General features: G+C 31.1%; 1 long non-coding RNA gene across 1 annotated transcript; it reads left to right on the forward strand.

The window, feature by feature from the left end:
- Window positions 1-1,147: 1,147 nt before the first annotated feature.
- Window positions 1,148-2,026, forward strand: LOC146924068 (uncharacterized). The gene is made up of 2 exons (XR_015010031.1): window positions 1,148-1,487; window positions 1,738-2,026. It is a non-coding gene; the product is annotated as an uncharacterized LOC146924068 (long non-coding RNA).
- The last annotated feature ends 11,862 nt before the right edge of the window (window positions 2,027-13,888 follow it).

Below are 13,888 nucleotides of genomic sequence, written 5' to 3' on the forward strand. Positions count from 1 at the left end.
TTGTGAAAAAAGTATTATTAGTGTTCATTGTGCGTCAGTGGGAACATGGTTTGGACCACAAATCTTTCATTTAAATAAAGAGGGAAAAATATAGAGAATCATATCACTTGTTTTTCTTTTTGGTGAAGAAAGAGAATGAAATTCTAACAAATATATTGCTGGCCACTTGTAGAGAATTTCCAATAATGGATAGGTGACCCATTGTCGGGTAAATTTTCTTTCCATATGTCTGGATTTTTAGGGAATGGGGTCTACATCTAATAAAATATAATAATTTTGTGCAAAACATTTTCAGATTATTCTGCAAATCTTAATAAATACTACCAATTAAGGGAAATTCAGAAATAAATACATAGACATTATGATTATGGAGGGAAAAAAATTTCATCTATAAAATATCTGTTTAAAAATATCTATTAAAATTGAGGAAAAATCTAAATATTTCCTATAGTAGTTTGGATCTGAATAAATATATATAAATTTATTTGTAAGTGTTTTCCCCCCTTGCATTGGGCATCACCCCCTCACCCTAAATAATTGTTATAAAAAAACATAAACCTTTATAATTGTGGTATTTAATTTCAAAAAATTTGAAGTAATATATAGAATTTACAATCTCAAGGAATAAAGTCTTAATTTACTCAAATAAAAAATGTCTAAATATTTTTTAGTCTCTATAAAAATATATCATTTTTTTGTTTTTAGTCTACGTAATTTTATTTTTTTTTAGTTCTTGTAAATATACAAATTTTTGTTTTTAGTCATTGATGTTTTATTTTGTCTCTAAACAATTTATTTCACATTGGAATTGGTATTTTATCATTGTAGAATATTTGATTTTAGTCACTCAAAGGAGTAAAACAAAAATTACACAATTAACATATTTAAAATAATTTAAAAATATTCATTTAGCTAATAATTCAAAGGCTCAAATAATTTTAAAATATTCATTTAATTGATAGAAAATAATTTTAAAAAAATATTCAGCTAATAATTCAAAGACCAAACATACCAATACATATAGAATTATCAAGTATACCATAGAACTTCTCATAATATACATATTTAATCAAATAAAAAATGATGGTGTGGCAAGAGAAGAGAGAAGTCTTTGTTGTTATATAAGCACCAGTTCCCCTTTACATTGAAAGCCTCTTCTTCAAAGGCTCAAACTGAGAGCCATTCAATTTCCTTTCCAGCCATGAGAAAAAGAGAAGAATTATATACAAGTTTTGGTTATAATTAATCCATTGCAACTGGAGGAGGCATCCAAAGGGATCGCATTGATCCCAAATCTAATTAAGTCCCTAGCTACTTAATTAATATCTTAATTTCCTTAATTTCTCATAATATTTGGGATCATGCTATCCCTTTGGATTCATCCTTTGGTGGCTTCTACTCCAACTTATGCACATCAACAAACTCAAGGAAATTCTTCACGTATAGCAGATGCTTTTAAGTGGATGAAAAAGAGTGACATCATTCATGTAAGTTCATATTTTTAGCCTTTTTTTTAGCCCTATTGCACTTACCAAGGAAATTCTTTAAGTTTTTTCTTTTTTGAGATGAAGGAAATTCTTTAGTTAATCCATTAATTTCTTGTCCTTTTTCTTTCTTAATTTATTCTTATCAATTATTTAATCATATTCAGATGCAAGTTAATTTTTTATTTTTTTATGATTATGATATATTCATGTTTTTAAGCATGGTTGAATTCTTAATCTGAAATTCCCATAGATCCACATGTTTCAGGTAAATTATTCTTGAATAATAATTGGATCTCTATGAGGTAAATTATTCTTCAACCGGGTCTATCTATTTCTTCATCCCATGTTTATGCTATTTTACCAAACTTTTCTTCTTCCATGAATGTCAATTTGTGTAATTTAGTTTCAAATCATGGTTTGTATTAATCGTGGTTGTATCATAATGATGTTGCAGAGAATTGTGGTCCTATTGGTTGATGCGATCTCAACCACAGTTACTTTGTGGTTAATGAATAACTTTAATGTGTGGTGATCTAAAATGCGTTTAAGACCATTTTTTAAAAACCCTATATGTAAATGTATATGCAGCACCACGTACATAACAAATAGATTAGATTGTTTGTGCTGAGGAGTGAGCACACAAGATACACATGTTTGGTTTTAAGGTGGCTTTGTCGGATATACTTTGTGCATGCTCATCTCGGTGAATTAGTCAAATTTATGGTGTAGTTTTTTAAAATTACGATGGTTCGCCGTTATTTTAACATACTCACTATGACACCTAACATAAATGTTATAGTTTTTGCAAGATTAGAATGGCTCATGTGATTTGACAAATTCATCGTGACACTAAACATGTAATTATAACGTGCAAGTTATTAATTATATGCTAACTTTAACAAGGTAGATTTTTCAAAAAATAAATAAATTAACAAGGTAGAGAACAATTGTTGAAGTTTATACATTAAGATTTGTGATATATGAGCCCTTAGGTGTGCTATCTCTGGATGTACTTCTAAGAAACATGTTATAGATTGAAAACGATTAAATTTGATAAAATATGGATACTATGTAGAAATTATAGATATATCTTTTATGAGGATAATTAAGAAATATTTTATGCTCGGTGACACTCTTTAGGGCTTAAACAAAATCACAGTATCACCGTAATTTTATTAAACTCGCCCAATCTCAACATATACTAATTTTTATCAAGTATTGCTATATGATCTTGGAATTGAATAGAAGAAAAATGTGGTTTCTTTTAAAGACTACATATGCGCATATTCTCACTCTTACTAGTTGAGGATGTTAGTACAAGTCATAATTTTGTTTTTTTGAAAATGAAAAATATATAGAACTTGTAATTAAGTACAATAACAAAGTGGAAGCAAGCTTTGTTTGCAACGCTTTAAATTGTGTTAGCAATCCATTAATGGTACTATGAATAAAACAGTGTTCATTGATTGATGAGAGGATGAATATATATCATCATTCTCTTCATTTTTACTTGGCCAAAGTCATTTTTACCCCATTGGGAATTTTGGAATTTTAATCATTACATATATTCAACAAATGGGGATTTCACTTTTTGATAAAGAATTTTTTACCCCCCATTGAACATGATCATTTTCCTTTAAGTATAAAAGCTAACTGGGAAAGCTTGGCACTCACAATTTTAAGACATGCATGATATTCATCTTCATTGTCACACAGTAAAAATATCTTTATGACAGCCTTATGCATGGTCCTAAATTTCATGTAGAAATTGTAAAGAGTTGCAATAACTGAAAAAAATTTATTAGTAAAAAGTATAACTAAAAATTAGCTACAATTGAGGCGCAAATGATGAGTATGGAAATTTAAAACCATATTGTGCTTGAGTCAATAGTACTCAAAAACCACATGATTTCATGGACATATAAATTAGAATCCAAGGCAATGAAATTAAAGTGTCTCTTTATGTATTCTTTATATTGATTTGAGCTATCATAGTACTGAGTGTCCCATAGGTAATGGAATCACTTACACGTGCTAGCTAAGAGCCCTAAAGAGTTTAAAAATAGAAGTTTTTTTAGTATAGTTAATATTTTGTTTGAATTAAAAGTCCTTTTTTCCTCATACGTCCTTACCTATACTTTCTTCTTGATCCCTTGTATCACATGGTTTCCAATCCAATCCCCATTTACCCATCTCTCTCCTATAAGAGTTAACTCTATTTATCAATTAATCCTTTGACAAATATAGGTCCTACCATCTAACATAACCTTCTGATATAGTTTATATCAAGTTCATGTTAGACCGAGTCTTTAGTTCGGTCCAATATACTTTCGATTTGTCATTCAAAAGTAAAAATCCAATTTCTAAGACGTGAGGTTGGAGAGGACCGTTAACTTCTACTTAAGAAATTTACCCCTCCTCTAATGTACGTATTTTTATTTAACTAACCCTATACAAATTGTGTAACCAAGTAATTCAAAAATTACAGATGATCCACTAAAGTAATTAGTGGTAAATATAAGTACCAAGGACCAAGTAAGAAATAATTCAAGTCAGTAAAAAAAAAAAAATCATAACTACGGAACAACCTCAACTAACAATTGTCGTAATCTAGTGGAAAAAACATACGTGATATTTCTGTCTCCGTGTTTCATGAGTGCATGGACTTCAAATTTTCTAATGAAATGACATTGAATTGAAATTGTACACGAAAATGGGGTCCTAGGTGAGATGGAATTTATGGACAAAAGAGTACTATGCAAATTGTCTACGAGAGTGATATGTAACATACATGTCTCCCTCTTGGACTACACAAGCTTTATGAAGAAGACATAAGCTGTCTAAAGAAAAAGAGAGTTAGATTTTTCTTCATAAATAAAATTACATGTGTTTTGAAGGGATTGGATATGCTTGTTAGTGGTAGTGGCCCCAAAGCATTTCATTTGTCCTCAATTTCTTCTCATTCTTTTGCATTGATTGCACTTTGTGAAAATAAACTTGCAACCATAAACTGAGTAACTAAAGATTTAGGTTTATCTTTTACTTATGACACAAGGATTTGATTTAGATGTGTGTTTATAAAACTCCAAGATATTTTCTCTGTGTCTTAAACATTTATTTTTTGTCTGTAAAACGTAGCTTAATCGACAATGACGATCTTGTTAAATTGGACACTTTCATCCGGATTTGAATACGAGATCTTGCAATTATGTGACTTTCAGGTGGTGTTTGACATCCACTTCGTCGACATAAAAAAAAAAAAAAGTCATGTCCACCATATTGCATAGAGTAGTGCAATTAGATATTTGAAACTCAGGCATATGTATATGGCCGATCGTCCACTATAATTATTTAGAGCACTCAACTCTCAAGTTATTATTCTTCCATTTAACATAAGAGTATGTTGGACGTTACGAAATTTAATTAGTGAATTTTACATGAATATGCAACTATGGAAACGTGTCCTAGTCTTTACTCACAATTTGTTTTTCTTAATTTGTAATAAAACATTTCATGTTAAATAAGCACATCTAAAAAAGTAAATTATCGTGAAAGTCTTATGGATAATGAGTTTAAGGATTCTACAACATAGGCTTACTTGAATGTGGAAAAATAGATCATTACAGTTGATGGATTATTTGCAAGGAATGAGAAGATGGAGTAATCGAAAGTAAAAAGAAATGGAGAAAAATGAACATAGAAGAAAGTGGGATGATGTTCATTGAAGAAGATGATGAGAGATAAGGAGGATGCATGGCAAGAAGAAGATGATTTTTATTAGAAAAATATGTATGATTGGGTGTATGACATATCATCATAGTTTATGGTCCGTCCAACACATTAAGTGTTTGTTTGGTGAACAAAATAGGAAAGAAACATTTCTTTGAAAAGGCATAACGTTTATGTGATCATCGTATGGGCTCCATATGATATCCTCCATCGCCAGTCGATCTAGGAGGCCTCGGTAGTGACTAGTTGAAGCATGACCCCTTGTCGGAACAAATTGGTTGGCACGTGGATAATTATGCTCATAATTTGCATTAACATTCCACAAATATAATTTGGTGAAGTGCTACATATACCATGCCTACAAATACAAACAAACAATATCAACATATGTGTATTGAAACAAATATGTCATCATCACATGTATATACAAACACACTCATATCAACACATTTATAATATCTTACAGAAAATATTAAATTACTACCTTAAGTAGAGACATGTATCCGACAATGGAGTCATTTGTAGGGACTGTAGAGATAATCCAGTGTCATCCCATCCCAAGACTACTCGTGCACCCTATACAAAATTCTGCATCCCCTCTAGCCACATCAAACTAATGTGTTTGTTGCTCTTGTTGGTGAAAATGGTGACACCAACCAAGAACAACAAAAAGGCTCTCAAACAATACTCCCTAGTTTGACGAAGCTCCTCCTCCTCCTCATCAGTCGGGTCCTCCAACTCATTGCACCTACAAAGGTGTCTCTCGTAAAGTTTCTTCACTGAAGGAATACTCACATTTCCACCCCATTGTGCGCTTGTCTCCACTGTAGCCTCGTCAGAAGATACACCCAACTGAGTAGTCATCAGCTCAATGCCTAACTCGTCCCAGCCGACGCGTCATCCGAAACTTAAATACAAAAAGAAAAACAAACAACAAACCGTTAATAATATAAACATTTGAATAACTAAAAAATAAACATTTTAACATAACAATTAAATCGTAAAAAAACAATAATTAAAATAAACACTATAATAGAAAAATTAAATCGTGAAAGAAACAATAATTAAAATAAACATTAAACATTTTAACATAATAATAAAATTGTAAAAAAAACAATAATTAAAATCAACACTTTAGTATAAAAATTAGATCGTTGAAAAAACAATAATGAAAATAAACATTTTAACATAGCAATTAAATAATAAAAAACAATAATTAAAATAAACATAGAAACATTTTAAGATAGCAATTGAATCTTAAAAAGACAATAATTAAATAAAATTAAACAATTATACTTACTTCGGCATCGCACCAAAGCCTGCAGGCCAAGTGTCTACCCTACCTCGGTAGAAGCGACAGATCACTAGGGCCCTTATGAAAACCCTTCGGTTCAGGTGCAACCTCTGGTACCCCCTACTGCTCAGGGTCAGCCTCACCCTTCTCTTGAGTCGTATGCTCGTAATGGTGAGGGTCCTCCTCAAGATGTTGTGTAGGGTCCACTATCTGGGATGACGACCCTTCCCCACTCCTACGCCCGTTGTTGTATCCCCTTCTAATAAAAGGGCTCACAACCACCCTCTTTGCCCATGCACTCCCGGTCATCGTCTCCTTGTTGAGTCTCTACCTGTTTTGGTTGTGAGACATATCTACACAAACATAAAATAATGCGAAAAATCAATTAATTTTTCATTGAGACATTTTATCAAACACCTAGAGCTCAACATAAACATTTTGGGTACATTATGTCATTCCAATCTCCAAAATAACACATTGCACTAAAACTTACTATAATCAACATTAACAATCCAATTTCTAAGTAGCTTTATCATTAACATGCAAAAAATCAATTAATTTTTCATTGAGACATTTTATCAAACACCTAGAGTTCAACATAAACATTATGAGTTCATTGTGTCATTTCAATCTCTAAACAACCACATTGCGCTCAAACTTACACTAATCAACATTAACAATCCAATTTCTAATTAATTTCATCATTAATATGCAAAAAATCTAATAATTTCACCAACCCTAAAAACCTAACATTTCACAACTTTTATCAAAAAAATCAAACATTTAAACAAAAAAAAAAAAGGCAATGCAAAAGGATCATAAGCACATACTTGTAATTGAAGTAGAAGTTGAAGTTGAATTGGTTGAATCTGATGAAATTTGAGTTTGGAGGGATGAAATTTATATGTCTTTGCCTTTGATGTAAACAATTTAATAATCAAGATCGAGTTATTATATGAAATTAGAACACACTTACTTGGAAACCATGGTGAGCGGATTCGCCGAGATTGGAGACAAGAGTCTTCCTTTGCCTTTCACATGCTCCGAACTTAGGGTTTTCGATGGGGCAAACCGCTAATGAGCAGAATAGTCAGAGTGATGGCAAAGGGGACCTAGCCTTTTCTATTTATAATCGTGCAACCCTAGGCACCACCCATCATGGGCCTAACGTTTGGGCCTACACTATGTTTCTACACAAATCATATTAAGTGCCCAAAAGCCCATTATTAATTGATCACTTTTATTAGGGCCTAAGCATCATCAAATGGATCACAACATCAGTCCGTTTTTATTAAAACCAAAACCAACAATTGATTGTAGCCCACAAAATATTAGAAGAAATTCTAACATTCTCCCACTTGGGCAAAATCAATTGTGTATTTTAAAAATAAAATAAAAATAAAATTTAAAAAAATAATTTTTGAAAACGACTCTCGGACTGATAACAAACTTACTAACGTGGCCACTACATGATCCCATGATGCAACACTTAATAAAGACTCCGTCCAACTAAGAACTGAATGATATCGAATCATGGCGGTAGTTATATCCTTAATTGATACAACACCTTCCATGGTTACAAATATCACCAATTCTGTCGGCTAGTCATCTGTGTAGAGTGTAGCAAGAAATGATATGTCAACGTGATCATCGATCATACTATCATTTTCATTGTCGGTCCTCAATTTCTCTCAATGCCTTAAAGCCAGAGAAATTATGTGATTTCTCTTGAATGCTTAAAGCCAAAGAAATTATGTGATTTCTCTCAAATGCCTTAAAGCCAGAGAAATTATGTGGTCCACGGAAAACCACATTGTCTTAGCTCCAAAATAGTGCCAATCACCGGCATAGTGATCCCAACGACACTGAGCTCTAATTTTCACACATAATACATCAGCTCCAAAATAATGTTAACAGCAGGCATAAAGATCCTGTCAACATTGAGCTCAAATTTTTCACATGTAATGCCTCAGCTCCAAAATAGTGTCGATCACCGGCATAATGATCCCTTCAACACTGAGCTATAATTTTTCACATTTGATATTTGATATATACGAGAATTCATCTCATCATCAATAATTAAATTGAATGGAAATTCACATCAATATATCAAAGAAAATAAGTGAAAGAAAAATTCATCATCAAAAATTGATAATACAAAATTCAAACTCCCACTAACCAAATGCATCAAAAGAATTCACAGTATTCATGTTTATTCAAAACGACTCTTGAAAACAATGAACCTAAGTCATTTGGTTAAAAGAACAATTAATGTCAAAGTTAGGGAGCCAATCAATGTAATAAATAATTTATTACCATAAAATATAGGAGTTGGGAGCCACTAATTTCAATTTCGACAATTTCTAAGGGTTCAGAAATGCTAGTTGTAACCTTTGATTTTAGTAAATTTGCTTCTAATGCAATCTACACAAGTACCTGGATCATCAAACATTAAGAAAGGTAGAATATTTACTTTGATTAATTTCTCAGCCCTTTCCTTAATAAATATGATCCAAGTGCTTATGTCATGAAGTAAAGGATGTCTTCCTCAACATTAGACTTTATAGCAACAAAAATTTTGACAACGAAAGACGAAGCAATGTTATGTGAAGTCAAAGACAACTTATATAAACCATCAACAAAAGATCCAGGGAGTCATGAACTATCTACTAGAGACCGTTTATATAGATGAACAAAGGATGAAGCAAGGTTATGTGAGTTTAATCTCAAACTTTAGTTTTCTACCTCCAAGAGTAAAACTAAAACAAAGTTGCTTCAACAAAGAAAAACAAACAAGATTCATCCTAAATGAAGGTAAGGGAAAAATATTTTTCAAAACAAGTTCAAAACTAGAATGTTAAATCATGGTGACAACTCCCACTGACTTCACAATTACTCCTAGATCATATTAATCTGAAATTAAGTCGACATCTCCCACTGATTTCGCAATTACTCATAAATTACAACATTGTCATATTTTCACGTCCAATAGCTTTTTCATTAGACACATAGAGACCAATATGATAAGGTACTTTAACTTGTGAGTCATCTCCCACTTACCAAAAGGTTATTGCAGTTCATGCATGTTCTCCTAGAGGCAACTCCAAATTTTACTTCCATTTCTTACAGTTTGACTTGTTTAACATCTCGATGGAAGCAGAACAATTATTCATAGAAATTCATTGGTACAAAACATGAATTCATTAAAATATGTCATAAGACATGATTTAGCTCAAAATAAATAAGCTATTATAACGAGGCCAATATATTTGTACAATCACCTTTGGGCAGAATGCACAAACTAAGGTCAAAACCCAAGCCAAAACCTCAAATGAGTTAATCAATGAGGATACATTGAACTTGGGAAATTGTCACCTTTGGGTAGACAAATTCTTTAGTTCAACATATACTCCAATAACTCCATCTCATATAAGTTAATCAATGAGCATGCATAATAAAAGCATAACAATTATCCATTGAGGAAATATAGCTCAAAATAAACAAGCTATCACAATGAGGTCAATATAATTGTACAATCACCTTTGGGCAGAATGCACAAACTAAGGTTAAAACCCCAGTCAAAACCTCAGGTAAGTTAATCAATGAGCATGTATTGAATTCAGAAATTTGTCACCTTTGGGCAGAAAAATTCCTTAGTTCAAAACATTCTCCAATAACTTATCCTAAATAAATTTTTAATTGTAAAATGCAATAACCACCTTTGGGCAGGAAACTACATGTTACGATTAAAAACATTCCTCAAGCTACAAAAATAAATTTCATCAATCAATCAATAAAGGCGGTCCCACTTTGGTGGTAACGACCTATATCAACGCAAGAAATTCTTTTTGCATAGGAATCAACAACTCTTGTCAAAATACGACACAGAAAAAATATGCATTATTTAAATGCATCTAAACTGGTCAATATCGTCTCAATTTGCATTCATCATAATTTTGTTTGATACAATGCGGTAGAAAAGTACGTTAAAAGCACATAAAAGAAAATCAACATGTAATCATGTGCTATCTTTTGGAATAGTAACCATTACCGCTAAACTCATAATCTCATCAACAAGTAAATATTTAAATCAATTACCAACGCAGCGGAAATATGTGAGACTTAAATTTCACCACCATTGAGGATAAAAGACAAAATAGTCAAAAAAAATATTATTTAAGAAAAAACTATAATATCCTCAATGTAAGTCTCCATAATAAACAAAAGAGTATTCATCAACAAAGGATGTTTGTTTCTCATTTATATATAATTGACATGTAAGATTCTCCCACTTGATAGAGAATGATAGTTAGATTTTCAATCCAAGACTTTAAAATATTTAAACTAATATTCAACTATATTCTCTATCACACAATGGTCATGTCAATTAATATTACACCAATAAGATATCCACATCCCTTATATAATAAGGGAACAAGTGTAATCAAAGTGTAATCAAATTCAATAAAAAGAATTTAAATTAACTAAACCATGACTAACCTCAAAAGGTGTAATGAATTCTCCTTGTATGTAGAGTCATTAAGCTTCGATGACTTAAGGAAAATTCCGCAAAACTTGGCATATTGTCATCTCAATTGGTTCATAAATCAATAACAACCAATAAAGCAAAAGAAAGACTCTAATAATACATCAATAAAATACAAGGATAATAGTTTTCGATTGCCTTCAGAATTGCTCAAAAACTATCTTTTATGACATTCCACAATTGAGCATAAAAATAACAAGGCAATAGAATAATTCACTTCTATAAAAGAGATTTTCACAAATAATAATTTAGACTCACATCCTTAGAAATATATGTCTCACATATAAAAAAGAATATTTCATAAATAAAAATATGAAATCAATATTGGAAATTAATCTCAATCAAATTACTCAATTTTCAAAACAAATCAATCCACCAAAATCAAATCAAATCCTTTTAAAAATGCAAAATTTGATCCATAAAATATTAATCATGGTGTTTCCTTCCGGATTTGAGATAAAATAAAATTATGCATGATGGAATATTTATATAATAATCATGCCAATATTTATCCACATTAGATGCACATGCACAATGAATCACAACATGTGAAATTTGTTTCAAAAACCGCAAACCTTATGGCAACAGAAACAAATATAAAATCAATTTTTAGTGACAAAAACAACATCAAAAGGAGTAACACAAAAATACATGATCTTAATTTGAACATGACTACTCAAAATTGTCTATGGATCCACACATGCAATTGCAATTCAATCATGATAAACATAGTCTCAAAACTAATTCAACATATGAATAAACCAAATCTCAAATCCACTTCATTTTTATATTAGCACAAATGATAGCCATATATAAAAGAAACTATCCATAAACTTAAATGAAGAAGGACCCACACAAAAAAAAAAATAATTGGATCAACTTACCAATTTCACATGTATTAATACATCTATGGCACATGTAAAAACAATAATAATTGAGCAAACAATTATTAAGACCAAGCTATCTTTCATATAGATTAAAGAAATTTACCAAAATTTCACAAAGAAAACAATCAAAATTCTTGTTCAAGTAACTTCATTTTGATTGAAAATTGTTTGCCAGATAATCGAAGATCAAATACATACAACAATAGGAAATATTTAATTTCTCTATCAGCTATGTGATTTTGAAAATTGAAACAATTTCAATGATTTAAATTGAATATTAACAAACAAATCTTATAATTCAAAACTTCAAATTGTATGCTCAAAACAAGAACACTTCTTTAAAACAAAATTGAACCTTTTAAACAAATATTCAAATTCACCATAAAGTGCAAACCATATATATAAATTAACAGCCCAAATAATATCAAAGTGAAAAGAATATCAAATTCCAAGATATGACAACGATTTTAACAAAAATGAGCCAAAGTGAAAATATTTAATTCTAAATCTTTAGAAACATATTACTCAAAATTAATCGATATCCATATCCACTTTAGGAACTTGAATTCAATTGCATGATGAGAAGCATTTTTTTTTTTTTTAACATATCAATTCAATCAACTCATGCCAAAATATAAATATAAATTCTTTCTAATTTAAAACAGAAACATTCAAAGCATGAGAGATACATCAAAGTTGCCAAATACTTCCAAGAAAATAAAGAAGCCACTGATCCAACAACAATGTTAAAACAAAACATGTCCACTTGTATAAACCGGAAAAGTCCAAACAATACCAACATGAATGAACCAACTTGATCATGGTTGTTATAAAACCCATAAACGATACTTGCATCACATGAATGCACATAAGAGGAGATTGTTGTTTGGATCGAAACATATAAGGAAAGAATAATTTCGGCACTTATTCATAGTAGTAATAAAAAATTAATACCATGAATCAAACAAAAAACTGAAATTAGTTCACGTACGTCGCCGGTCCTTAATTTTAGCATCTAACAGCGATTTCAAGTACCATTGATAAATTTTGATGAAACCAACACATGAATAACTCCAAATTAAATGGTGGTTTTTAAACGAGAGGACATAGTTATATTACTCATGCAGGCTTATGAATTTGAATAGTGGTTGAATACTGGAGTGCCAATAACTATGGAACGCTTGAACCAAATTCATGAAAATCGTTAAAGTATTGTGGGATTATATTATAAACAAATGCTTTCAATCAAAATAAACAAAACTAAAGAAATCGCACACACTAAGAAGGTTGTCAATGGAAGGAAGAATAATAATCCGGAATTGAAACCAAAATCCCAGACACCGGCAATCGTTGAGTTCACACAAAATTGAGGAAATTTAACCAACTTCACGTTGGAAAGAAAAATTAACTTTGAAAACCCCAAATTATATATCATGACGGAAAGATGAAATTTAAAATTAGGGTTCTAAATCATATAATATTAGGCTCTGATACCACATGTAAACAATTTAATAATCAAGATCGAGTTATTATATGAAATTAGAACACACTTACTTGGAAACCATGGTGAGCGGATTCGCCGAGATTGGAGACAAGAGTCTTCCTTTGCCTTTCACATGCTCCGAACTTAGGGTTTTCGATGGGGCAAACCGCTAATGAGCAGAATAGTCAGAGTGATGGCAAAGGGGACCTAGCCTTTTCTATTTATAACCGTGCAACCCTAGGCACCACCCATCATGGGCCTAACGTTTGGGCCTACACTATGTTTCTACACAAATTAGATTAAGTACCCAAAAGCCCATTATTAATTGATCACTTTTATTAGGGCCTAAGCATCATCAAATGGATCACAACATCAGTCCGTTTTTATTAAAACCAAAACCAACAATTGATTGTAGCCCACAAAATATTAGAAGAAATTCTAACATTTGAAACACAATGGCAG

Source organism: Medicago sativa, chromosome 5 (genome assembly GCF_051527215.1).
Source record: "Medicago sativa cultivar Bolivia chromosome 5, Bolivia_mono, whole genome shotgun sequence".
In the NCBI taxonomy this organism is placed as follows: domain Eukaryota; kingdom Viridiplantae; phylum Streptophyta; class Magnoliopsida; order Fabales; family Fabaceae; genus Medicago; species Medicago sativa.